Source organism: Carcharodon carcharias, chromosome 1 (genome assembly GCF_017639515.1).
Source record: "Carcharodon carcharias isolate sCarCar2 chromosome 1, sCarCar2.pri, whole genome shotgun sequence".
Classification (NCBI taxonomy): domain Eukaryota; kingdom Metazoa; phylum Chordata; class Chondrichthyes; order Lamniformes; family Lamnidae; genus Carcharodon; species Carcharodon carcharias.
The window spans coordinates 166,604,311-166,631,425 of record NC_054467.1 but is presented as its reverse complement, the minus strand read 5'-3'; positions in this window follow the sequence as shown (position 1 = coordinate 166,631,425).

The following is a 27,115-nucleotide window of genomic DNA, read 5'->3' as shown; positions in this document are numbered from 1 at the left end:
AGCAGAAACAGGAGCGGCAGCAGAAACTAAAACAGCAGCAGAAACAGAGGCAGCTGCAGAAAGAGGAGCGGCAGCAGAAACAGGAGCAGCAGCAGAAACAGTGGCAGCAAAAGAAATAGAAGCAGCAGAAACAAGAGCAGCAGCAGAAACAGGAGCAGCAGCAGAAACAGTGGCAGCAAAAGAAATAGAAGCAGCAGAAACAAGAGCAGCAGCAGAAACAGGAGCGGCAGCAGAAACAGGAGAAGCAGCAGAAACTGGAGTGGCAGCAGAAAAAGGAGCGGCAGCAGAAACAGGAGCGGCAGCAATAACAGGAGCGGCAGCAGAAACAGTAGCAGCAGCAGAAATAGGAGCATTAGAAACAGAAGCAGCAGCAGAAACAAGAGCAGCAGCAGAAACAGGAGCAGCAGCAGAAACAGGAGCAGCAGCAGAAACAGAGGCAGCAGCAGAAATAGAAGCAGAAGAGACAGAAGCAGCAGCAGAAACAAGAGCAGCAGTAGAAACAGCAGCAGCAGAGACATCAGCAGCAGAGGCAGCTGCAGCAGAAACAGAAGCAGCTGCAGAAACAGGAGCAGCAGCAGAAACAGCAGCAGCAGAAATAGAAGTAGCCGCAGAAACAAGTGCAGCAGCAGAAATAGTAGCAGCAGAAACAGGAGCGGCAGCAGAAACAGGAGTGGCAGCAGAAACAGAAGCAGCAGCAGAAACAGAAGCAGAAGAAACAGAATCAGAAGCAGAAAAAGAAGCATCTGCAGACACAGGAGCAACAGCAGAAACTGAAGCAGCAGCAGAAACAGAAGCAGCAGAAACAGAATCAGCATCAGAAACAGAAGCAGCAGAAACAGAGGCAGCAGCAGAAACAAAAGCAGCAGGAACATAAGCAGCAGCAGAAACAGCAACGGCAGAAACATAAGCAGCAGCAGAAACAGAAGCAGTAGCAGGAACAGCAGCAGCAGCAGAAACAGGAGCAGCAGCAGAAACAGGAGCAGCAGCAGAATTAGAAGCATTAGAAACAAAGCAGCAGCAGAAACAAGAGCAGCAGCAGAAACAGGAACAGCAGCAGAAACAGGAGCAGCAGCAGAAACAGAGGCAGCAGCAGAAATAGAAGCAGAAGAGACAGAAGCAGCAGCAGAAACAAGAGTAGCAGTAGAAACAGCAGCAGCAGAGACATCAGCAGCAGAGGCAGCTGCAGCAGAAACAGAAGCACCTGCAGAAACAGGAGCAGCAGCAGAAACAGCAGCAGCAGAAATAGAAGTAGCAGCAGAAACAAGTGCAGCAGCAGAAATAGTAGCAGCAGAAACAGGAGCGGCAGCAGAAACAGGAGTGGCAGCAGAAACAGAAACAGCAGCAGAAACAGTAGCAGCAGAAACAGAGGAGGCAGCAGAATCAGGAGTGGCAGCAGAAACAGAAGCAGCAGCAGAAACAGTAGCAGCAGAAACAGAGGCAGCAGCAGAAATAGAAATGGCAGAAACAAGAGCAGCAGCAGAAACAGCAGCAGCAGAGACAGCAGCAGCAGAAATAGAAGTAGCTGCAGAAACAGAAGCAGCAACAGAAAGAGAAGCAGCAGAAACATAAGCAGCAGCAGAAAAAGAAGCTGCAAAGAATCAGGAGCTGCAGCAGAAACAGAAGCAGCAGCAGAAACAGAAGCAGCAGAAACAGAATCAGCATCAGAAACAGAAGCAGCAGCAGAAACAGAAGCAGCAGAAACAGAATCAACTGCAGAAAAAGAAGCAGCAGCAGAAACAGGAGCAACAGCAGAAACAGAAGCAGAAGCAGAAACAGAAGCAGCAGAAACAGAATCAGCATCAGAAACAGAAGCAGCAGAAACATAGGCAGCAGCAGAAACAGAAGCAGCAGCAGAAACAGGAGCAGCAGGAACAGAAGCAGCAGCAGAAAGAGAAACGGCAGAAACATAAGCAGCAGCAGAAACAGAAGCAGCAGCAGAAACAGAAGCAGCAGCAGAAACAGCAGCAGCAGTAGAAACAGGAGCAGCAGCAGAAACAGGAGCATCAGCAGAAATAGAAGCATTAGAAACAGAAGCAGCAGCAGAAACAGAGGCAGCAGCAGAAAAAGAGGCAGCAGCAGAAATAGAAGCAGCAGAAACAAGAGCAGCAGCGGAAACAGCAGCGGCAGAGACAGCAGCAGCAGAAATAGAAGCTGCCGTAGAAACAGAAGCAGCAGCAGAAACAGAAGCAGCAGAAACAGAAGAGGCAGCAGAAAAAGAAGCAGCAGCAGAAAAAGAAGCAGCAGCAGAATCAGGAGCAGCAGCAGAAACAGAAGCAGCAGGAGAAACAGAAGCAGCAGAAACAGAATCAGCATCAGAAACAGATGAATCAGCAGAAACAGAAGCAGCAGAAACAGAATCAGCTGCAGAAAAAGAAGCAGCAGCAGAAACAGGAGCAACAGCAGAAACAGAAGCAGCAGAAACAGAATCAGCATCAGAAACAGAAGCAGCAGAAACATAAGCAGCAGCAGAAACAGAAGCAGCAGCAGAAACAAAAGCAGCAGGAACAGAAGCAGCAGCAGAAACAGCAGCAGCAGCAGAAACAGGAGCAGCAGCAGAAACAGGAGCAGCAGCAGAAATAGAAGCAGTAGAAACAGAAGCAGCAGCAGAAACAGAGGCAGCAGCAGAAACAGAGGCAGCAGCAGAAATAGAAGCAGCAGAAACAGAAGCAGCAGCAGAAACAAGAGCAGCAGTAGAAACAGCAGCAGCAGAGACAGCAGCAGCAGAGGAAGCAGCAGCAGAAACAGAAGCAGCAGCAGAAACAAGAGCAGGAGCAGAAATAGAAGCAGCAGAAAAAGAGGCAGCAGCAGAAAGAAGAGCAGCAGCAGAAACAGAAGCAGCAGGAACAGAAGCAGCAGCAGAAAGAGCAGCAGCAGCAGAAACAGGAGCAGCAGCAGAAACAGCAGCAGCAGAGACAGCAGCAGCAGAGGCAGCAGCAGCAGAAAGAGAAGCAGCAGCAGAAACAAGAGCAGGAGAAGAGACAGCAGCAGCAGCAGAAACAGAATCAGCAGCAGAAACAGAAGCAGCAGCAGAAACAGGAGCAGCAGCAGAAACAAGAGCAGCAGCAGAAACAGCAGCGGCAGACACAGCAGCAGCAGAAATAGAAGCAGCCGTAGAAACAGAAGCAGCAGCAGAAACAGCAGCAGCAGAAACAGAAGCAGCAGCAGAAAAAGAAGCAGCAGCAGAAAAATAAGCATCAGCAGAAACAGGAGCAACAGCAGAAACAGAATCAACAGCAGAAAAAGAAGCAGCAGCAGACTCAGGAGCAGCAGCAGAAACAGAAGCAGCAGGAGAAACAGAAGCAGCAGAAACAGAATCAGCATCAGAAACAGATGAATCAGCAGAAACAGAAGCAGCAGAAACAGAATCAGCTGCAGAAAAAGAAGCATCTGCAGAAACAGGAGCAACAGCAGAAACAGAAGCAGCAGCAGAAACAGAAGCAGCAGAAACAGAATCAGCGTCAGAAACAGAAGCAGCAGAAACATAAGCAGCAGCAGAAACAGAAGCAGCAGCAGAAACAGAAGCAGCAGGAACAGAAGCAGCAGCAGAAACAGCAGCAGCAGCAGAAACAGGAGCAGCACCAGAGACAGGAACAGCAGCAGAAATAGAAGCAGTAGAAACAGAGGCAGCAGCAGAAACAGAGGCAGCAGCAGAAATAGAAGCAGCAGAAACAGAAGCAGCAGCAGAAACAAGAGCAGCAGTAGAAACTGCAGCAGCAGAGACAGCAGCAGCAGAAACAGATGCAGCTGTAGAAACAGGAGCAGCAGCAGAAACAGCAGCAGCAGAGACAGCAGCAGCAGAGGCAGCAGCAGCAGAAACAGAAGCAGCAGCAGAAACAAGAGCAGGAGCAGAAACAAGAGCAGCAGCAAAAACAGCAGCGGCAGAGAAAGCAGCAGCAGAAATAGAAGCAGCCGTAGAAACAGAAGCAGCAGCAGAAACAGCAGCAGCAGAAACAGAAGCAGCAGCAGAAACAGAAGCAGCAGCAGAAAAAGAAGCATCAGCAGAAACAGGAGCAACAGCAGAAACAGAAACAGCAGCAGAAAAAGAAGCAGCAGCAGAAACAGGAGCAACAGCAGAAACAGAATCAGCAGCAGAAAAAGAAGCAGCAGCAGAATCAGGAGCAGCAGCAGAAAAAGAAGCAGCAGGAGAAACAGAAGCAGCAGAAACAGAATCAGCATCAGAAACAGATGAATCAGCAGAAACAGAAGCAGCAGAAACAGAATCAGGTGCAGAAAAAGAAGCAGCTGCAGAAACAGGAGCAACAGCAGAAACAGAAGCAGCAGCAGAAACAAGAGCAGGAGCAGAGACAGCAGCAGCAGCAGAAACAGAATCAGCAGCAGAAACAGAAGCAGCAGCAGAAACAGCAGCGGCAGAGACAGCAGCAGCAGAAATAGAAGCAGCCGTAGAAACAGAAGCAGCAGCAGAAACAGCAGCAGCAGAAACAGAAGCAGCAGCAGAAAAAGAAGCAGCAGCAGAAAAAGAAGCATCAGCAGAAACAGGAGCAACAGCAGAAACAGAATCAGCAGCAGAAAAAGAAGCAGCAGCAGACTCAGGAGCAGCAGCAGAAAAAGAAGCAGCAGGAGAAACAGAAGCAGCAGAAACAGAATCAGCATCAGAAACAGATGAATCAGCAGAAACAGAAGCAGCAGAAACAGAATCAGCTGCAGAAAAAGAAGCAGCTGCAGAAACAGGAGCAACAGCAGAAACAGAAGCAGCAGCAGAAACAGAAGCAGCAGAAACAGAATCAGCATCAGAAACAGAAGCAGCAGCAGAAACAAGAGTAGCAGCAGAAATAGAAGCATTAGAAACAGGAGCAGCAGCAGAAACAGAGGCAGCAGCAGAAACCGAGGCAGCAGCAGAAATAGAAGCAGAAGAGACAGAAGCAGCAGCAGAAACAAGAGCAGCAGTAGAAACAGCAGCAGCAGAGACATCAGCAGCAGAGGCAGCTGCAGCAGAAACAGAAGCAGCTGCAGAAACAGGAGCAGCAGCAGAAACAGCAGCAGCAGAAATAGAAGTAGCAGCAGAAACAAGTGCAGCAGCAGAAATAGTAGCAGCAGAAACAGGAGTGGCAGCAGAAACAGGAGTGGCAGCAAGAACAGAAACAGCAGCAGAAACAGTAGCAGCAGAAACAGAGAAGGCAGCAGAATCAGGAGTGGCAGCAGAAACAGTAGCAGCAGCAGAAACAGTAGCAGCAGAAACAGAGGCAGCAGCAGAAATAGAAGCAGCAGAAACAAGAGCAGCAGCAGAAAAAGCAGCAGCAGAAACAGCAGCAGCAGAAATAGAAGCAGCTGCAGAAACAGAAGCAGCAGCAGAAAGAGAAGCAGCAGAAACATAAGCAGCAGCAGAAACAGAAGCAGCAGCAGAAACAGCAGCAGCAGAAACAGCAGCAGCAGAAACAGAAGCAGCAGCAGAAACAAGTGCAGTAGCAGAGAGAGGAGCAGCAGCAGCAACAGAATAAGCAGCAGAGACAGAAGCAGCATCAGAAACAGAATCAGCAGCAGAAAAAGAAGCAGCAGCAGAAACAGAAGCAGCAGAAAGAGAATCAGCATCAGAAACAGAAGCAGCAGCAGAAACAGAAGCAGCAGAAACAGAATCAGCTGCAGAAAAAGAAGCAGCAGCAGAAACAGGAGCAACAGCAGAAACAGAAGCAGCAGCAGAAACAGAAGCAGCAGAAACAGAATCAGCATCAGAAACAGAAGCAGCAGAAACATAGGCAGCAGCAGAAACAGAAGCAGCAGCAGAAACAGGAGCAGCAGGAACAGAACAGCAGCAGAAAGAGAAACGGCAGAAACATAAGCAGCAGCAGAAACAGAAGCAGCAGTAGAAACAGAAGCAGCAGCAGAAACAGCAGTAGCAGTAGAAACAGGAGCAGCAGCAGAAACAGGAGCATCAGCAGAAATAGAAGCATTAGAAACAGAAGCAGCAGCAGAAACAGAGGCAGCAGCAGAAAAAGAGGCAGCAGCAGAAATAGAAGCAGCAGAAACAAGAGCAGCAGCAGAAACAGCAGCGGCAGAGACAGCAGCAGCAGAAATAGAAGCTGCCGTAGAAACAGAAGCAGCAGCAGAAACAGCAGCAGCAGAAACAGAAGCAGCAGCAGAAAAAGAAGCAGCAGCAGAAAAAGAAGCAGCAGCAGAATCAGGAGAAGCAGCAGAAACAGAAGCAGCAGGAGAAACAGAAGCAGCAGAAACAGAATCAGAATCAGATACAGATGAATCAGCAGAAACAGAAGCAGCAGAAACAGAATCAGCAGCAGAAAAAGAAGCAGCAGCAGAAACAGGAGCAACAGCAGCAACAGAAGCAGCAGAAACAGAATCAGCATCAGAAACAGAAGCAACAGAAACATAAGCAGCAGCAGAAACAGAAGCAGCAGCAGAAACAAAAGCAGCAGGAACAGAAGCAGCAGCAGAAACAGCAGTAGCAGCAGAAACAGGAGCAGCAGCAGAAACAGGAGCAGCAGCAGAAATAGAAGCAGTGGAAACAGAAGCAGCAGCAGAAACAGAGGCAGCAGCAGAAACAGAGGCACCAGCAGAAATAGAAGGAGCAGAAACAGAAGCAGCAGCAGAAAGAAGAGCAGCAGCAGAAACAGAAGCAGCAGGAACAGAAGCAGCAGCAGAAACAGCAGCAGCAGCAGAAACAGGAGCAGCAGCAGAAACAGGAGCAGCAGCAGAAATAGAAGCAGTAGAAACAGAAGCAGCAGCAGAAACAGAAGCAGCAGCAGAAACAGAGGCAGCAGCAGAAATAGAAGCAGCAGAAACAGAAGCAGCAGCAGAAACAAGAGCAGCAGTAGAAACAGCAGCAGCAGAGACAGCAGCAGCAGAAACAGACGCTGCTGTAGAAACAGGAGCAGCAGCAGAAACAGCAGCAGCAGAGACAGCAGCAGCAGAGGCAGCAGCAGCAGAAACAGAAGCAGCAGCAGAAACAAGAGCAGGAGCAAACAAAGAGCAGCAGCAAAAACAGCAGCGGCAGAGACAGTAGCAGCAGAAATAGAAGCAGCCGTAGAAACAGAAGCAGCAGCAGAAACAGCAGCAGCAGAAACAGAAGCAGCAGCAGAAAAAGAAGCAGCAGCAGAAAAAGAAGCATCAGCAGAAACAGGAGCAACAGCAGAAACAGAATCAGCAGCAGAAAAAGAAGCAGCAGCAGAATCAGGAGCAGCAGAAGAAAAAGAAGCAGCAGGAGAAACAGAAGCAGCAGAAACAGAATCAGCATCAGAAACAGATGAATCAGCAGAAACAGAAGCAGCAGAAACAGAATCAGCTGCAGAAAAAGAAGCAGCTGCAGAAACAGGAGCAACAGCAGAAACAGAAGCAGCAGCAGCAACAGAAGCAGCAGAAACAGACTCAGCATCAGAAACAGAAGCAGCAGAAACATAAGCAGCAGCAGAAACAGAAGCAGCAGCAGAAACAGAAGCAGCAGGAACAGAAGCAGCAGCAGAAACAGCAGCAGCAGCACAAACAGGTGCAGCAGCAGAAACAGAGGCAGCAGCAGAAACAGAGGCAGCAGCAGAAATAGAAGCAGAAGAGACAGAAGCAACAGCAGAAACAAGAGCAGCAGTAGAAACAGCAGCAGCAGAGACATCAGCAGCAGAGGCAGCTGCAGTAGAAACAGAAGCAGCAGCAGAAACAGGAGCAGCAGCAGAAACAGCAGCAGCAGAAATAGAAGTAGCCGCAGAAACAAGTGCAGCAGCAGAAATAGTAGCAGCAGAAACAGGAGCGGCAGCAGAAACAGGAGTGGCAGCAGAAACAGAAGCAGCAGCAGAAACAGAAGCCGAAGAAACAGAATCAGCAGCAGAAAAAGAAGCATCTGCAGACACAGGAGCAACAGCAGAAACTGAAGCAGCAGCAGAAACAGAAGCAGCAGAAACAGAATCAGCATCAGAAACAGAAGCAGCAGAAACAGAGGCAGCACCAGAAACAAAAGAAGCAGGAACATAAGCAGCAGCAGAAACAGCAACGGCAGAAACATAAGCAGCAGCAGAAACAGAAGCAGTAGCAGGAACAGCAGCAGCAGCAGAAACAGGAGCAGCAGCAGAAACAGGAGCAGCAGCAGAAATAGAAGCATTAGAAACAAAGCAGCAGCAGAAACAAGAGCAGTAGCAGAAACAGGAACAGCAGCAGAAACAGAAGCAGCAGCAGAAACAGAGGCAGCAGCAGAAATAGAAGCAGAAGAGACAGAAGCAGCAGCAGAAACAAGAGCAGCAGTAGAAACAGCAGCAGCAGAGACATCAGCAGCAGAGGCAGCTGCAGCAGAAACAGAAGCAGCAGAAATAGAAGTAGCAGCAGAAACAAGTGCAGCAGCAGAAATAGTAGCAGCAGAAACAGGAGCGGCAGCAGAAACAGGATTGGCAGCAGAAACAGAAACAGCATCAGAAACAGTAGCAGCAGAAACAGAGGAGGCAGCAGAATCAGGAGTGGCAGCAGAAACAGAAGCAGCAGCAGAAACAGTAGCAGCAGAAACAGAGGCAGCAGCAGAAATAGAAATGGCAGAAACAAGAGCAGCAGCAGAAATAGAAGTAGCTGCAGAAACAGAAGCAGCAACAGAAAGAGAAGCAGCAGAAACATAAGCAGCAGCAGTAAAAGAAGCTGCAGCAGAATCAGGAGCTGCAGCAGAAACAGAAGCAGCAGCAGAAACAGAAGCAGCAGAAACAGAATCAGCATCAGAAACAGAAGCAACAGAAACATAAGCAGCAGCAGAAACAGAAGCAGCAGCAGAAACAAAAGCAGCAGGAACAGAAGCAGCAGCAGAAACAGCAGTAGCAGCAGAAACAGGAGCAGCAGCAGAAACAGGAGCAGCAGCAGAAATAGAAGCAGTAGAAACAGAAGCAGCAGCAGAAACAGAGGCAGCAGCAGAAACAGAGGCACCAGCAGAAATAGAAGGAGCAGAAACAGAAGCAGCAGCAGAAAGAAGAGCAGCAGCAGAAACAGAAGCAGCAGGAACAGAAGCAGCAGCAGAAACAGCAGCAGCAGCAGAAACAGGAGCAGCAGCAGAAACAGGAGCAGCAGCAGAAATAGAAGCAGTAGAAACAGAAGCAGCAGCAGAAACAGAGGCAGCAGCAGAAACAGAGGCAGCAGCTGAAATAGAAGCAGCAGAAACAGAAGCAGCAGCAGAAACAAGAGCAGCAGTAGAAACAGCAGCAGCAGAGACAGCAGCAGCAGAAACAGACGCTGCTGTAGAAACAGGAGCAGCAGCAGAAACAGCAGCAGCAGAGACAGCAGCAGCAGAGGCAGCAGCAGCAGAAACAGAAGCAGCAGCAGAAACAAGAGCAGGAGCAAACAAAGAGCAGCAGCAAAAACAGCAGCGGCAGAGACAGTAGCAGCAGAAATAGAAGCAGCCGTAGAAACAGAAGCAGCAGCAGAAACAGCAGCAGCAGAAACAGAAGCAGCAGCAGAAAAAGAAGCAGCAGCAGAAAAAGAAGCATCAGCAGAAACAGGAGCAACAGCAGAAACAGAATCAGCAGCAGAAAAAGAAGCAGCAGCAGAATCAGGAGCAGCAGAAGAAAAAGAAGCAGCAGGAGAAACAGAAGCAGCAGAAACAGAATCAGCATCAGAAACAGATGAATCAGCAGAAACAGAAGCAGCAGAAACAGAATCAGCTGCAGAAAAAGAAGCAGCTGCAGAAACAGGAGCAACAGCAGAAACAGAAGCAGCAGCAGCAACAGAAGCAGCAGAAACAGACTCAGCATCAGAAACAGAAGCAGCAGAAACATAAGCAGTAGCAGAAACAGAAGCAGCAGCAGAAACAGAAGCAGCAGGAACAGAAGCAGCAGCAGAAACAGCAGCAGCAGCACAAACAGGTGCAGCAGCAGAAACAGAGGCAGCAGCAGAAACAGAGGCAGCAGCAGAAATAGAAGCAGAAGAGACAGAAGCAACAGCAGAAACAAGAGCAGCAGTAGAAACAGCAGCAGCAGAGACATCAGCAGCAGAGGCAGCTGCAGTAGAAACAGAAGCAGCAGCAGAAACAGGAGCAGCAGCAGAAACAGCAGCAGCAGAAATAGAAGTAGCCGCAGAAACAAGTGCAGCAGCAGAAATAGTAGCAGCAGAAACAGGAGCGGCAGCAGAAACAGGAGTGGCAGCAGAAACAGAAGCAGCAGCAGAAACAGAAGCAGAAGAAACAGAATCAGCAGCAGAAAAAGAAGCATCTGCAGACACAGGAGCAACAGCAGAAACTGAAGCAGCAGCAGAAACAGAAGCAGCAGAAACAGAATCAGCATCAGAAACAGAAGCAGCAGAAACAGAGGCAGCACCAGAAACAAAAGAAGCAGGAACATAAGCAGCAGCAGAAACAGCAACGGCAGAAACATAAGCAGCAGCAGAAACAGAAGCAGTAGCAGGAACAGCAGCAGCAGCAGAAACAGGAGCAGCAGCAGAAACAGGAGCAGCAGCAGAAATAGAAGCATTAGAAACAAAGCAGCAGCAGAAACAAGAGCAGTAGCAGAAACAGGAACAGCAGCAGAAACAGGAGCAGCAGCAGAAACAGAGGCAGCAGCAGAAATAGAAGCAGAAGAGACAGAAGCAGCAGCAGAAACAAGAGCAGCAGTAGAAACAGCAGCAGCAGAGACATCAGCAGCAGAGGCAGCTGCAGCAGAAACAGAAGCAGCAGAAATAGAAGTAGCAGCAGAAACAAGTGCAGCAGCAGAAATAGTAGCAGCAGAAACAGGAGCGGCAGCAGAAACAGGATTGGCAGCAGAAACAGAAACAGCAGCAGAAACAGTAGCAGCAGAAACAGAGGAGGCAGCAGAATCAGGAGTGGCAGCAGAAACAGAAGCAGCAGCAGAAACAGTAGCAGCAGAAACAGAGGCAGCAGCAGAAATAGAAATGGCAGAAACAAGAGCAGCAGCAGAAATAGAAGTAGCTGCAGAAACAGAAGCAGCAACAGAAAGAGAAGCAGCAGAAACATAAGCAGCAGCAGTAAAAGAAGCTGCAGCAGAATCAGGAGCTGCAGCAGAAACAGAAGCAGCAGCAGAAACAGAAGCAGCAGAAACAGAATCAGCATCAGAAACAGAAGCAGCAGCAGAAACAGAAGCAGCAGAAACAGAATCAACTGCAGAAAAAGAAGCAGCAGCAGAAACAGAAGCAGCAGAAACAGAATCAACTGCAGAAAAAGAAGCAGCAGCAGAAACAGGAGCAACAGCAGAAACAGAAGCAGCAGCAGAAACAGAAGCAGCAGAAACAGAATCAGCATCAGAAACAGAAGCAGCAGAAACATAGGCAGCAGCAGAAACAGAAGCAGCAGCAGAAACAGGAGCAGCAGGAACAGAAGCAGCAGCAGAAAGAGAAACGGCAGAAACATAAGCAGCAGCAGAAACAGAAGCAGCAGCAGAAACAGAAGCAGCAGCAGAAACAGCAGCAGCAGTAAAAACAGGAGCAGCAGCAGAAACAGGAGCATCAGCAGAAATAGAAGCATTAGAAACAGAAGCAGCAGCAGAAACAGAGGCAGCAGCAGAAAAAGAGGCAGCAGCAGAAATAGAAGCAGCAGAAACAAGAGCAGCAGCGGAAACAGCAGCGGCAGAGACAGCAGCAGCAGAAATAGAAGCTGCCGTAGAAACAGAAGCAGCAGCAGAAACAGAAGCAGCAGAAACAGAAGAGGCAGCAGAAAAAGAAGCAGCAGCAGAAAAAGAAGCAGCAGCAGAATCAGGAGCAGCAGCAGAAACAGAAGCAGCAGGAGAAACAGAAGCAGCAGAAACAGAATCAGCATCAGAAACAGATGAATCAGCAGAAACAGAAGCAGCAGAAACAGAATCAGCTGCAGAAAAAGAAGCAGCTGCAGAAACAGGAGCAACAGCAGAAACAGAAGCAGCAGAAACAGAATCAGCATCAGAAACAGAAGCAGCAGAAACATAAGCAGCAGCAGAAACAGAAGCAGCAGCAGAAACAAAAGCAGCAGGAACAGAAGCAGCAGCAGAAACAGCAGCAGCAGCAGAAACAGGAGCAGCAGCAGAAACAGGAGCAGCAGCAGAAATAGAAGCAGTAGAAACAGAAGCAGCAGCAGAAACAGAGGCAGCAGCAGAAACAGAGGCAGCAGCAGAAATAGAAGCAGCAGAAACAGAAGCAGCAGCAGAAACAAGAGCAGCAGTAGAAACAGCAGCAGCAGAGACAGCAGCAGCAGAGGAAGCAGCAGCAGAAACAAGAGCAGGAGCAGAAATAGAAGCAGCAGAAAAAGAGGCAGCAGCAGAAAGAAGAGCAGCAGCAGAAGCAGAAGCAGCAGGAACAGAAGCAGCAGCAGAAAGAGCAGCAGCAGCAGAAACAGGAGCAGCAGCAGAAACAGCAGCAGCAGAGACAGCAGCAGCAGAGGCAGCAGCAGCAGAAAGAGAAGCAGCAGCAGAAACAAGAGCAGGAGAAGAGACAGCAGCAGCAGCAGAAACAGAATCAGCAGCAGAAACAGAAGCAGCAGCAGAAACAGGAGCAGCAGCAGAAACAAGAGCAGCAGCAGAAACAGCAGCGGCAGACACAGCAGCAGCAGAAATAGAAGCAGCCGTAGAAACAGAAGCAGCAGCAGAAACAAAAGCAGCAGAAACAGAAGCAGCAGCAGAAAAAGAAGCAGCAGCAGAAAAAGAAGCATCAGCAGAAACAGGAGCAACAGCAGAAACAGAAGCAGCAGCAGAAAAAGAAGCAGCTGCAGAAACAGGAGCAACAGCAGAAACAGAAGCAGCAGCAGAAACAGAAGCAGCAGAAACAGAATCAGCATCAGAAACAGAAGCAGCAGAAACATAAGCAGCAGCAGAAACAGAAGCAGCAGCAGAAACAGAAGCAGCAGGAACAGAAGCAGCAGCAGAAACAGCAGCAGCAGCAGAAACAGGAGCAGCACCAGAGACAGGAACAGCAGCAGAAATAGAAGCAGTAGAAACAGAGGCAGCAGCAGAAACAGAGGCAGCAGCAGAAATAGAAGCAGCAGAAACAGAAGCAGCAGCAGAAACAAGAGCAGCAGTAGAAACTGCAGCAGCAGAGACAGCAGCAGCAGAAACAGACGCAGCTGTAGAAACAGGAGCAGCAGCAGAAACAGCAGCAGCAGAGACAGCAGCAGCAGAGGCAGCAGCAGCAGAAACAGAAGCAGCAGCAGAAACAAGAGCAGGAGCAGAAACAAGAGCAGCAGCAAAAACAGCAGCGGCAGAGAAAGCAGCAGCAGAAATAGAAGCAGCCGTAGAAACAGAAGCAGCAGCAGAAACAGCAGCAGCAGAAACAGAAGCAGCAGCAGAAACAGAAGCAGCAGCGGAAAAAGAAGCATCAGCAGAAACAGGAGCAACAGCAGAAACAGAAACAGCAACAGAAAAAGAAGCAGCAGCAGAAACAGGAGCAACAGCAGAAACAGAATCAGCAGCAGAAAAAGAAGCAGCAGCAGAATCAGGAGCAGCAGCAGAAAAAGAAGCAGCAGGAGAAACAGAAGCAGCAGAAACAGAATCAGCATCAGAAACAGATGAATCAGCAGAAACAGAAGCAGCAGAAACAGAATCAGGTGCAGAAACAGAAGCAGCAGCAGAAACAAGAGCAGGAGCAGAGACAGCAACAGCAGCAGAAACAGAATCAGCAGCAGAAACAGAAGCAGCAGCAGAAACAGCAGCGGCAGAGACAGCAGCAGCAGAAATAGAAGCAGCCGTAGAAACAGAAGCAGCAGCAGAAACAGCAGCAGCAGAAACAGAAGAAGCAGCAGAAAAAGAAGCAGCAGCAGAAAAAGAAGCATCAGCAGAAACAGGAGCAACAGCAGAAACAGAATCAGCAGCAGAAAAAGAAGCAGCAGCAGACTCAGGAGCAGCAGCAGAAAAAGAAGCAGCAGGAGAAACAGAAGCAGCAGAAACAGAATCAGCATCAGAAACAGATGAATCAGCAGAAACAGAAGCAGCAGAAACAGAATCAGCTGCAGAAAAAGAAGCAGCTGCAGAAACAGGAGCAACAGCAGAAACAGAAGCAGCAGCAGAAACAGAAGCAGCAGAAACAGAATCAGCATCAGAAACAGAAGCAGCAGCAGAAACAAGAGCAGCAGCAGAAATAGAAGCATTAGAAACAGGAGCAGCAGCAGAAACAGAGGCAGCAGCAGAAACAGAGGCAGCAGCAGAAATAGAAGCAGAAGAGACAGAAGCAGCAGCAGAAACAAGAGCAGCAGTAGAAACAGCAGCAGCAGAGACATCAGCAGCAGAGGCAGCTGCAGCAGAAACAGAAGCAGCTGCAGAAACAGGAGCAGCAGCAGAAACAGCAGCAGCAGAAATAGAAGTAGCAGCAGAAACAAGTGCAGCAGCAGAAATAGTAGCAGCAGAAACAGGAGCGGCAGCAGAAACAGGAGTGGCAGCAGAAACAGAAACAGCAGCAGAAACAGTAGCAGCAGAAACAGAGAAGGCAGCAGAATCAGGAGCGGCAGCAGAAACAGTAGCAGCAGCAGAAACAGTAGCAGCAGAAACAGAGGCAGCAGCAGAAATAGAAGCAGCAGAAACAAGAGCAGCAGCAGAAAAAGCAGCAGCAGAGACAGCAGCAGCAGAAATAGAAGCAGCTGCAGAAACAGAAGCAGCAACAGAAAGAGAAGCAGCAGAAACATAAGCAGCAGCAGAAACAGAAGCAGCAGCAGAAACAGCAGCAGCAGAAACAGCAGCAGCAGAAACAGAAGCAGCAGCAGAAACAAGTGCAGTAGCAGAGAGAGGAGCAGCAGCAGCAACAGAATCAGCAGCAGAGACAGAAGCAGCATCAGAAACAGAATCAGCAGCAGAAAAAGAAGCAGCAGCAGAAACAGAAGCAGCAGAAAGAGAATCAGCATCAGAAACAGAAGCAGCAGCAGAAACAGAAGCAGCAGAAACAGAATCAGCTGCAGAAAAAGAAGCAGCAGCAGAAACAGGAGCAACAGCAGAAACAGAAGCAGCAGCAGAAACAGAAGCAACAGAAACAGAATCAGCATCAGAAACAGAAGCAGCAGAAACATAGGCAGCAGCAGAAACAGAAGCAGCAGCAGAAACAGGAGCAGCAGGAACAGAACAGCAGCAGAAAGAGAAACGGCAGAAACATAAGCAGCAGCAGAAACAGAAGCAGCAGTAGAAACAGAAGCAGCAGCAGAAACAGCAGCAGCAGTAGAAACAGGAGCAGCAGCAGAAACAGGAGCATCAGCAGAAATAGAAGCATTAGAAACAGAAGCAGCAGCAGAAACAGAGGCAGCAGCAGAAACAGAGGCAGCAGCAGAAATAGAAGCAGCAGAAACAAGAGCAGCAGCAGAAACAGCAGCGGCAGAGACAGCAGCAGCAGAAATAGAAGCTGCCGTAGAAACAGAAGCAGCAGCAGAAACAGCAGCAGCAGAAACAGAAGCAGCAGCAGAAAAAGAAGCAGCAGCAGAAAAAGAAGCAGCAGCAGAATCAGGAGAAGCAGCAGAAACAGAAGCAGCAGGAGAAACAGAAGCAGCAGAAACAGAATCAGAATCAGAAACAGATGAATCAGCAGAAACAGAAGCAGCAGAAACAGAATCAGCAGCAGAAAAAGAAGCAGCAGCAGAAACAGGAGCAACAGCAGCAACAGAAGCAGCAGAAACAGAATCAGCATCAGAAGCAGAAGCAACAGAAACTTAAGCAGCAGCAGAAACAGAAGCAGCAGCAGAAACAAAAGCAGCAGGAACAGAAGCAGCAGCAGAAACAGCAGTAGCAGCAGAAACAGGAGCAGCAGCAGAAACAGGAGCAGCAGCAGAAAGAGAAGCAGTAGAAACAGAAGCAGCAGCAGAAACAGAGGCAGCAGCAGAAACAGAGGCAGCAGCAGAAATAGAAGAAGCAGAAACAGAAGCAGCAGCAGAAAGAAGAGCAGCAGCAGAAACAGAAGCAGCAGGAACAGAAGCAGCAGCAGAAACAGCAGCAGCAGCAGAAACAGGAGCAGCAGCAGAAACAGGAGCAGCAGCAGAAATAGAAGCAGTAGAAACAGAAGCAGCAGCAGAAACAGAGGCAGCAGCAGAAACAGAGGCCGCAGCAGAAATAGAAGCAGCAGAAACAGAAGCAGCAGCAGAAACAAGAGCAGCAGTAGAAACAGCAGCAGCAGAGACAGCAGCAGCAGAAACAGACGCAGCTGTAGAAACAGGAGCAGCAGCAGAAACAGCAGCAGCATAGACAGCAGCAGCAGAGGCAGCAGCAGCAGAAACAGAAGGAGCAGCGGAAACAAGAGCTGGAGCAGAGACAGCAGCAGCAGCAGAAACAGAATCAGCAGCAGAAACAGAAGCAGCAGCAGAAACAAGAGCAGGAGCAAACAAAGAGCAGCAGCAAAAACAGCAGCGGCAGAGACAGTAGCAGCAGAAATAGAAGCAGCCGTAGAAACAGAAGCAGCAGCAGAAACAGCAGCAGCAGAAACAGAAGCAGCAGCAGAAAAAGAAGCAGCAGCAGAAAAATAAGCATCAGCAGAAACAGGAGCAACAGCAGAAACAGAATCAGCAGCAGAAAAAGAAGCAGCAGCAGAATCAGGAGCAGCAGAAGAAAAAGAAGCAGCAGGAGAAACAGAAGCAGCAGAAACAGAATCAGCATCAGAAACAGATGAATCAGCAGAAACAGAAGCAGCAGAAACAGAATCAGCTGCAGAAAAAGAAGCAGCTGCAGAAACAGGAGCAACAGCAGAAACAGAAGCAGCAGCAGCAACAGAAGCAGCAGAAACAGACTCAGCATCAGAAACAGAAGCAGCAGAAACATAAGCAGCAGCAGAAACAGAAGCAGCAGCAGAAACAGAAGCAGCAGGAACAGAAGCAGCAGCAGAAACAGCAGCAGCAGCACAAACAGGTGCAGCAGCAGAAACAGAGGCAGCAGCAGAAACAGAGGCAGCAGCAGAAATAGAAGCAGAAGAGACAGAAGCAACAGCAGAAACAAGAGCAGCAGTAGAAACAGCAGCAGCAGAGACATCAGCAGCAGAGGCAGCTGCAGCAGAAACAGAAGCAGCTGCAGAAACAGGAGCAGCAGCAGAAACAGCAGCAGCAGAAATAGAAGTAGCAGCAGAAACAAGTGCAGCAGCAGATATAGTAGCAGCAGAAACAGGAGCGGCAGCAGAAACAGGAGTGGCAGCAGAAACAGAAACAGCAGCAGAAACAGTAGCAGCAGAAACAGAGGAGGCAGCAGAATCAGGAGTGGCAGCAGAAACAGAAGCAGCAGCAGAAACAGTAGCAGCAGAAACAGAGGCAGCAGCAGAAATAGAAGCAGCAGAAACAAGAGCAGCAGCAGAAACAGCAGCAGCAGAGACAGCAGCAGCAGAAATAGAAGCAGCTGCAGAAACAGAAACAGCAATGAAAGCGAAGCAGCAGAAACATAAGCAGCAGCAGAAACAGAAGCAGCAGCAGAAACAGCAGCAGCAGAAACAGCAGCAGCAGAAACAGAAGCAGCAGCAGAAACAAGTGCAGTAGCAGAGAGAGGAGCAGCAGCAGCAACAGAATCAGCAGCAGAAACAGAAGCAGGAGCAGAAACAGAATCAGCAGCAGAAAAAGAAGCACCAGCAGAAACCGGAGCAACAGCAGAAACAGAATCAGCAGCAGAAAAAGAAGCAGCAGCAGAATCAGGGGCAGCAGCAGAAACAGAAGCAGCAGCAGAAACAGAAGCAGCAGAAACAGAATCAGCATCAGAAACAGAAGCAGCAGCAGAAACAGAAGCAGCAGAAACAGAATCAACTGCAGAAAAAGAAGCAACAGCAGAAACAGAAGCAGCAGCAGAAACAGAAGCAGCAGCAGAAACAGAAGCAGCAGAAACAAAATCAGCATCAGAAACAGAAGCAGCAGCAGAAACAGAAGCAGCAGAAACAGAATCAGCTGCAGAAAAAGAAGCAGCAGCAGAAACAGGAGCAACAGCAGAAACAGAAGCAGCAGCAGAAACAGAAGCAGCAGAAAGAGAATCAGCATCAGAAACAGAAGCAGCAGAAACATAGGCAGCAGCAGAAACAGAAGCAGCAGCAGAAACAGGAGCAGCAGGAACAGAACAGCAGCAGAAAGAGAAACGGCAGAAACATAAGCAGCAGCAGAAACAGAAGCAGCAGTAGAAACAGAAGCAGCAGCAGAAACAGCAGCAGCAGTAGAAACAGGAGCAGCAGCAGAAACAGGAGCATCAGCAGAAATAGAAGCATTAGAAACAGAAGCAGCAGGTGAAACAGGAGCTGCAGCAGAAACAGAGGCAGCAGCAGAAATAGAAGCAGCAGAAACAAGAGCAGCAGCAGAAACAGCAGCGGCAGAGACAGCAGCAGCAGAAATAGAAGCTGCCGTAGAAAGAGAAGCAGCAGCAGAAACAGCAGCAGCAGAAACAGAAGCAGCAGCAGAAAAAGAAGCAGCAGAAACATAAGCAGCAGCAGAAACAGAAGCAGCAGCAGAAAAAGAAGCAGCAGGAACAGAAGCAGCAGCAGAAACAGCAGCTGCAGCAGAAACAGGAGCAGCAGCAGAAACAGGAGCAGCAGCAGAAATAGAAGCAGTAGAAACAGAAGCAGCAGCAGAAACAGAGGCAGCAGCAGAAACAGAGGCAGCAACAGAAATAGAAGAAGCATAAACAGAAGCAGCAGAAACAAGAAAACCAGTAGAAATAGCAGCAGCAGAGACAGCAGCAGCAGAGGCAGCAGCAGCAGAAACAGAAGCAGCAGCAGAAACAAGAGCAGGAGCAGAGACAGCAGCAGCAGCAGAAACAGAATCAGCAGCAGAAACAGAAGCAGCAGCAGAAATAGAAGCAGCAGAAACAAGAGCAGCAGCAGAAACAGCAGCGGCAGAGACAGCAGCAGCAGAAATAGAAGCAGCCGTAGAAACAGAAGCAGCAGCAGAAACAGCAGCAGCAGAAACAGAAGCAGCAGCAGAAAAAGAAGCAGCAGCAGAAAAAGAAGCAGCAGCACAAAAAGAAGCATCAGCAGAAACAGGAGCAACAGCAGAAACAGAATCAGCAGCAGAAAAAGAAGCAGCAGCAGAATCAGGAGCAGCAGCAGAAACAGAAGCAGCAGGAGAAACAGAAGCAGCAGAAACAGAATCAGCATCAGAAACAGATGAATCAGCAGAAACAGAAGCAGCAGAAACAGAATCAGCTGCAGAAAAAGAAGCAGCTGCAGAAACAGGAGCAACAGCAGAAACAGAAGCAGCAGCAGAAACAGAGGCAGCAGCAGAAACAGAGGCCGCAGCAGAAATAGACAGCAGCAGAAACAGAAGCAGCAGCAGAAACAAGAGCAGCAGTAGAAACTGCAGCAGCAGAGACAGCAGCAGCAGAAACAGACGCTGCTGTAGAAACAGGAGCAGCAGCAGAAACAGCAGCAGCAGAGACAGCAGCAGCAGAGGCAGCAGCAGCAGAAACAGAAGCAGCAGCAGAAACAAGAGCAGGAGCAAACAAAGAGCAGCAGCAAAAACAGCAGCGGCAGAGACAGTAGCAGCAGAAATAGAAGCAGCCGTAGAAAACAGAAGCAGCAGCAGAAACAGCAGCAGCAGAAACAGAAGCAGCAGCAGAAAAAGAAGCAGCAGCAGAAAAAGAAGCATCAGCAGAAACAGGAGCAACAGCAGAAACAGAATCAGCAGCAGAAAAAGAAGCAGCAGCAGAATCAGGAGCAGCAGAAGAAAAAGAAGCAGCAGGAGAAACAGAAGCAGCAGAAACAGAATCAGCATCAGAAACAGATGAATCAGCAGAAACAGAAGCAGCAGAAACAGAATCAGCTGCAAGAGGGGGGGGGACAGCAGCAGAAAAAGAGCAGCAGCAGAAACAGAGCAACAGCAGAAACAGAAGCAGCAGCAGAAACAGAAGCAGCAGAAAGAGAATCAGCATCAGAAACAGAAGCAGCAGAAACATAGGCAGCAGCAGAAACAGAAGCAGCAGCAGAAACAGGAGCAGCAGGAACAGAACAGCAGCAGAAAGAGAAACGGCAGAACATAAGCAGCAGCAGAAACAGAAGCAGCAGTAGAAACAGAAGCAGCAGCAGAAACAGCAGCAGCAGTAGAAACAGGAGCAGCAGCAGAAACAGGAGCATCAGCAGAAATAGAAGCATTAGAAACAGAAGCAGCAGGTGAAACAGGAGCTGCAGCAGAAACAGAGGCAGCAGCAAGAAATAGAAGCAGCAGAAACAAGAGCAGCAGCAGAAACAGCAGCGGCAGAGACAGCAGCAGCAGAAATAGAAGCTGCCGTAGAAAGAGAAGCAGCAGCAGAAACAGCAGCAGCAGAAACAGAAGCAGCAGCAGAAAAAGAAGCAGCAGAAACATAAGCAGCAGCAGAAACAGAAGCAGCAGCAGAAAAAGAAGCAGCAGGAACAGAAGCAGCAGCAGAAACAGCAGCTGCAGCAGAAACAGGAGCAGCAGCAGAAACAGGAGCAGCAGCAGAAATAGAAGCAGTAGAAACAGAAGCAGCAGCAGAAACAGAGGCAGCAGCAGAAACAGAGGCAGCAACAGAAATAGAAGAAGCATAAACAGAAGCAGCAGAAACAAGAAAACCAGTAGAAATAGCAGCAGCAGAGACAGCAGCAGCAGAGGCAGCAGCAGCAGAAACAGAAGCAGCAGCAGAAACAAGAGCAGGAGCAGAGACAGCAGCAGCAGCAGAAACAGAATCAGCAGCAGAAACAGAAGCAGCAGCAGAAATAGAAGCAGCAGAAACAAGAGCAGCAGCAGAAACAGCAGCGGCAGAGACAGCAGCAGCAGAAATAGAAGCAGCCGTAGAAACAGAAGCAGCAGCAGAAACAGCAGCAGCAGAAACAGAAGCAGCAGCAGAAAAAGAAGCAGCAGCAGAAAAAGAAGCAGCAGCACAAAAAGAAGCATCAGCAGAAACAGGAGCAACAGCAGAAACAGAATCAGCAGCAGAAAAAGAAGCAGCAGCAGAATCAGGAGCAGCAGCAGAAACAGAAGCAGCAGGAGAAACAGAAGCAGCAGAAACAGAATCAGCATCAGAAACAGATGAATCAGCAGAAACAGAAGCAGCAGAAACAGAATCAGCTGCAGAAAAAGAAGCAGCTGCAGAAACAGGAGCAACAGCAGAAACAGAAGCAGCAGCAGAAACAGAGGCAGCAGCAGAAACAGAGGCCGCAGCAGAAATAGACAGCAGCAGAAACAGAAGCAGCAGCAGAAACAAGAGCAGCAGTAGAAACAGCAGCAGCAGAGACAGCAGCAGCAGAAACAGACGCTGCTGTAGAAACAGGAGCAGCAGCAGAAACAGCAGCAGCAGAGACAGCAGCAGCAGAGGCAGCAGCAGCAGAAACAGAAGCAGCAGCAGAAACAAGAGCAGGAGCAAACAAAGAGCAGCAGCAAAAACAGCAGCGGCAGAGACAGTAGCAGCAGAAATAGAAGCAGCCGTAGAAACAGAAGCAGCAGCAGAAACAGCAGCAGCAGAAACAGAAGCAGCAGCAGAAAAAGAAGCAGCAGCAGAAAAAGAAGCATCAGCAGAAACAGGAGCAACAGCAGAAACAGAATCAGCAGCAGAAAAAGAAGCAGCAGCAGAATCAGGAGCAGCAGAAGAAAAAGAAGCAGCAGGAGAAACAGAAGCAGCAGAAACAGAATCAGCATCAGAAACAGATGAATCAGCAGAAACAGAAGCAGCAGAAACAGAATCAGCTGCAGAAAAAGAAGCAGCTGCAGAAACAGGAGCAACAGCAGAAACAGAAGCAGCAGCAGCAACAGAAGCAGCAGAAACAGACTCAGCATCAGAAACAGAAGCAGCAGAAACATAAGCAGCAGCAGAAACAGAAGCAGCAGCAGAAACAGAAGCAGCAGGAACAGAAGCAGCAGCAGAAACAGCAGCAGCAGCACAAACAGGTGCAGCAGCAGAAACAGAGGCAGCAGCAGAAACAGAGGCAGCAGCAGAAATAGAAGCAGAAGAGACAGAAGCAACAGCAGAAACAAGAGCAGCAGTAGAAACAGCAGCAGCAGAGACATCAGCAGCAGAGGCAGCTGCAGCAGAAACAGAAGCAGCTGCAGAAACAGGAGCAGCAGCAGAAACAGCAGCAGCAGAAATAGAAGTAGCAGCAGAAACAAGTGCAGCAGCAGATATAGTAGCAGCAGAAACAGGAGCGGCAGCAGAAACAGGAGTGGCAGCAGAAACAGAAACAGCAGCAGAAACAGTAGCAGCAGAAACAGAGGAGGCAGCAGAATCAGGAGTGGCAGCAGAAACAGAAGCAGCAGCAGAAACAGTAGCAGCAGAAACAGAGGCAGCAGCAGAAATAGAAGCAGCAGAAACAAGAGCAGCAGCAGAAACAGCAGCAGCAGAGACAGCAGCAGCAGAAATAGAAGCAGCTGCAGAAAAAGAAACAGCAATGAAAGAGAAGCAGCAGAAACATAAGCAGCAGCAGAAACAGAAGCAGCAGCAGAAACAGCAGCAGCAGAAACAGCAGCAGCAGAAACAAGTGCAGTAGCAGAGAGAGGAGCAGCAGCAGCAACAGAATCAGCAGCAGAAACAGAAGCAGGAGCAGAAACAGAATCAGCAGCAGAAAAAGAAGCACCAGCAGAAACCGGAGCAACAGCAGAAACAGAATCAGCAGCAGAAAAAGAAGCAGCAGCAGAATCAGGGGCAGCAGCAGAAACAGAAGCAGCAGCAGAAACAGAAGCAGCAGAAACAGAATCAGCATCAGAAACAGAAGCAGCAGCAGAAACAGAAGCAGCAGAAACAGAATCAACTGCAGAAAAAGAAGCAACAGCAGAAACAGAAGCAGCAGCAGAAACAGAAGCAGCAGCAGAAACAGAAGCAGCAGAAACAAAATCAGCATCAGAAACAGAAGCAGCAGCAGAAACAGAAGCAGCAGAAACAGAATCAGCTGCAGAAAAAGAAGCAGCAGCAGAAACAGGAGCAACAGCAGAAACAGAAGCAGCAGCAGAAACAGAAGCAGCAGAAAGAGAATCAGCATCAGAAACAGAAGCAGCAGAAACATAGGCAGCAGCAGAAACAGAAGCAGCAGCAGAAACAGGAGCAGCAGGAACAGAACAGCAGCAGAAAGAGAAACGGCAGAAACATAAGCAGCAGCAGAAACAGAAGCAGCAGTAGAAACAGAAGCAGCAGCAGAAACAGCAGCAGCAGTAGAAACAGGAGCAGCAGCAGAAACAGGAGCATCAGCAGAAATAGAAGCATTAGAAACAGAAGCAGCAGGTGAAACAGGAGCAGCAGCAGAAACAGAGGCAGCAGCAGAAATAGAAGCAGCAGAAACAAGAGCAGCAGCAGAAACAGCAGCGGCAGAGACAGCAGCAGCAGAAATAGAAGCTGCCGTAGAAAGAGAAGCAGCAGCAGAAACAGCAGCAGCAGAAACAGAAGCAGCAGCAGAAAAAGAAGCAGCAGAAACATAAGCAGCAGCAGAAACAGAAGCAGCAGCAGAAACAAAAGCAGCAGGAACAGAAGCAGCAGCAGAAACAGCAGCTGCAGCAGAAACAGGAGCAGCAGCAGAAACAGGAGCAGCAGCAGAAATAGAAGCAGTAGAAACAGAAGCAGCAGCAGAAACAGAGGCAGCAGCAGAAACAGAGGCAGCAACAGAAATAGAAGAAGCATAAACAGCAGCAGCAGAAACAAGAAAACCAGTAGAAATAGCAGCAGCAGAGACAGCAGCAGCAGAGGCAGCAGCAGCAGAAACAGAAGCAGCAGCAGAAACAAGAGCAGGTGCAGAGACAGCAGCAGCAGCAGAAACAGAATCAGCAGCAGAAACAGAAGCAGCAGCAGAAATAGAAGCAGCAGAAACAAGAGCAGCAGCAGAAACAGCAGCGGCAGAGACAGCAGCAGCAGAAATAGAAGCAGCCGTAGAAACAGAAGCAGCAGCAGAAACAGCAGCAGCAGAAACAGAAGCAGCAGCAGAAAAAGAAGCAGCAGCAGAAAAAGAAGCAGCAGCAGAAAAAGAAGCATCAGCAGAAACAGGAGCAACAGCAGAAACAGAATCAGCAGCAGAAAAAGAAGCAGCAGCAGAATCAGGAGCAGCAGCAGAAACAGAAGCAGCAGGAGAAACAGAAGCAGCAGAAACAGAATCAGCATCAGAAACAGATGAATCAGCAGAAACAGAAGCAGCAGAAACAGAATCAGCTGCAGAAAAAGAAGCAGCTGCAGAAACAGGAGCAACAGCAGAAACAGAAGCAGCAGTAGCAACAGAAGCAGCAGAAAAAGAAGCAGCAGAAACAGCAGCAGCAGCAGAAACAGAAGCAGCAGCAGAAACAGAAGCAGCAGGAACAGAAGCAGCAGCAGAAACAGCAGCAGCAGCAGAAACAGGAGCAGCAGCAGAAACAGGAGCAGCAGCAGAAATACAAGCAGTAGAAACAGAAGCAGCAGCAGAAACAGAGGCAGCAGCAGAAACAGAGGCAGCAGCAGAAATAGAAGCAGCAGAAACAGAAGCAGCAGCAGAAACAAGAGCAGCAGTAGAAACAGCAGCAGCAGAGACAGCAGCAGCAGAAACAGACACAGCTGTAGAAACAGGAGCAGCAGCAGAAACAGCAGCAGCAGAAACAGCAGCAGCAGAAACAGAAGCAGCAGCAGAAAAAGAAGGAGCAGCAGAAAAAGAAGCATCAGCAGAAACAGAAGCAACAGCAGAAACAGAATCAGCAGCAGAAAAAGAAACAGCAGCAGAATCAGGAGCAGCAGCAGAAACAGAAGCAGCAGGAGAAACAGAAGCAGCAGAAACAGAATCAGCATCAGAAACAGATGGATCAGCAGAAACAGAAGCAGCAGAAACAGAATCAGCTGCAGAAAAAGAAGCAGCTGCAGAAACAGAAGCAGCAGAAACAGAATCAGCATCAGAAACAGAAGCAGCAGAAACATAAGCAGCAGCAGAAACAGAAGCAGCAGCAGAAACAGAAGCAGCAGGAACAGAAGCAGCAGCAGAAACAGCAGCAGCAGCAGAAACAGGAGCAGCAGCAGAAACAGGAGCAGCAGCAGAAATAGAAGCAGTAGAAACAGAAGCAGCAGCAGAAACAGAGGCAGCAGCAGAAACAGAGGCAGCAGCAGAAATAGAAGCAGCAGAAACAGAAGCAGCAGCAGAAACAAGAGCAGCAGTTGAAACAGCAGCAGCAGAGACAGCAGCAGCAGAAACAGACGCAGCTGTAGAAACAGGAGCAGCAGCAGAAACAGCAGCAGCAGAGACAGCAGCAGCAGAGGCAGCAGCAGCAGAAACAGAAGCAGCAGCAGAAACCAGAGCAGGAGCAAAAACAAGAGCAGCAGCAAAAACAGCAGCGGCAGAGACAGTAGCAGCAGAAATAGAAGCAGCCGTAGAAACAGAAGCAGCAGCAGAAACAGCAGCAGCAGAAACAGAAGCAGCAGCAGAAAAAGAAGCATCAGCAGAAACAGGAGCAACAGCAGAAACAGAATCAGCAGCAGAAAAAGAAGCAGCAGCAGAATCAGGAGCAGCAGCAGAAAAAGAAGCAGCAGGAGAAACAGAAGCAGCAGAAACAGAATCAGCATCAGAAACAGATGAATCAGCAGAAACAGAAGCAGCAGAAACAGAATCAGCTGCAGAAAAAGAAGCAGCTGCAGAAACAGGAGCAACAGCAGAAACAGAAGCAGCAGCAGCAACAGAAGCAGCAGAAACAGACTCAGCATCAGAAACAGAAGCAGCAGAAACATAAGCAGCAGCAGAAACAGAAGCAGCAGCAGAAACAGAAGCAGCAGCAGAAACAGAAGCAGCAGGAACAGAAGCAGTAGCAGAAACAGAAGCAGCAGCAGAAACAGGAGCAGCAGCAGAAACAAGAGCAGCAGCAGAAATTGAAGCATTAGAAACAGAAGCAGCAGCAGAAACAGAGGAGGCAGCAGAAACAGAGGCAGCAGCAGAAATAGAAGCAGAAGTGACAGAAGCAGCAGCAGAAACAAGAGCAGCAGTAGAAACAGCAGCAGCAGAGACATCAACAGCCGAGGCAGCTGCAGCAGAAACAGAAGCAGCTGCAGAAACAGTAGCAGCAGCAGAAACAGCAGCAGCAGAAATAGAAGTAGCAGCAGAAACAAGTGCAGCAGCAGAAATAGTAGCAGCAGAAACAGGAGCGGCAGCAGAAACAGGAGTGGCAGCAGAAACAGAAACAGCAGCAGAATCAGAATCAGCAGCAGAAAAAGAAGCAGCAGCAGAAACAGGGGCAGCAGCAGAAACAGAAGCAGTAGCTGAAACAGAAGCAGCAGAAACAGATGCAGCAGCAGAAACAGAAGAAGCAGCAGAAACAGAATTAGCAGCAGAAAAAAAAGCAGCAGCAGAAACAGGAGCAACAGCAGAAGCAGAAGCAGCAGCAGAAACAGAAGCAACAAAAACAGAATCAGCAGCAGAAAGAGCAGCAGCAAAAACAGAAGCAGCAGCAGAAACAAGAGCAGAAGCAGAGACAGCAGCAGCAGCAGAATCAGAAGCAGCAGCAGAAACAGAAGCAGCAGCAGAAACAGAATCAGCAGCAGATAAAGAAGCATCAGCAGAAACAGGAACAACAGCTGAAACTGAATCAGCAGCAGAAAAAGAAGCAGAAGCAGAAACAGGAGCAACAGCAGAAACAGAAGCAGCAGCAGAAACAGGGCAACAGAAACAGTATCAGCAGCAGAAACAGCAGCAGCAGAAACAGAAGCAGCAGCAGAAAGAAGTGCAAAAGCAGAGACAGCAGTAGCAGCAGAAACAGAATCAGCAGCAGAAAAAGAAGCAGCAGAAACATAAGCAGCAGCAGAAACAGAAGCAGCAGCAGAAACAGAAGCAGCAGAAAGAGAAGCAGCAGCAGAAACAGAAACAGCAGAAACATAAGCAGCAGCAGAAACAGGAGCAGCAGCAGAAATAGAAGCATTAGAAACAGAAGCAGCAGCAGAAACAAGAGCAGCAGCAGAAACAGCAGCAGCAGAGACAGTAGCAGCAGCAGAAACAAGAGCAGCAGCAGAAACAGCAGCAGCAGAGACAGTAGAAGCAGCAGAAACAGATGCAGCAGCAGAAACAAAAGCAGCAGAAACAGAAGCAGCAGCAGAAACAAGAGCAGCAGCAGAAACAGCAGCAGCAGAGACAGTAGCAGCAGAAACAGACGCAGCTGCAGAAACAGGAGCAGCAGCAGAAACAGCAGCAGCAGATACAGCAGCAGCAGAAACATAAGCAGCTGCAGAAACAGGAGCATCAGCAGAAACAGCAGTAGCAGAAACAGAAGCAGCAGCTGAAACAGAGGCAGCAGCAGAAATAGAAGCAGCAGAAACAAGAGCAGTTTCAGAAACAGCAGAAGCAGAGACAGCAGCAGTAGAAATAGAAGCAGCAGCAGAAACAGCTGCAGCAGAAAGAGCAGCAGCAGAAACAGAGGCAGCAGACA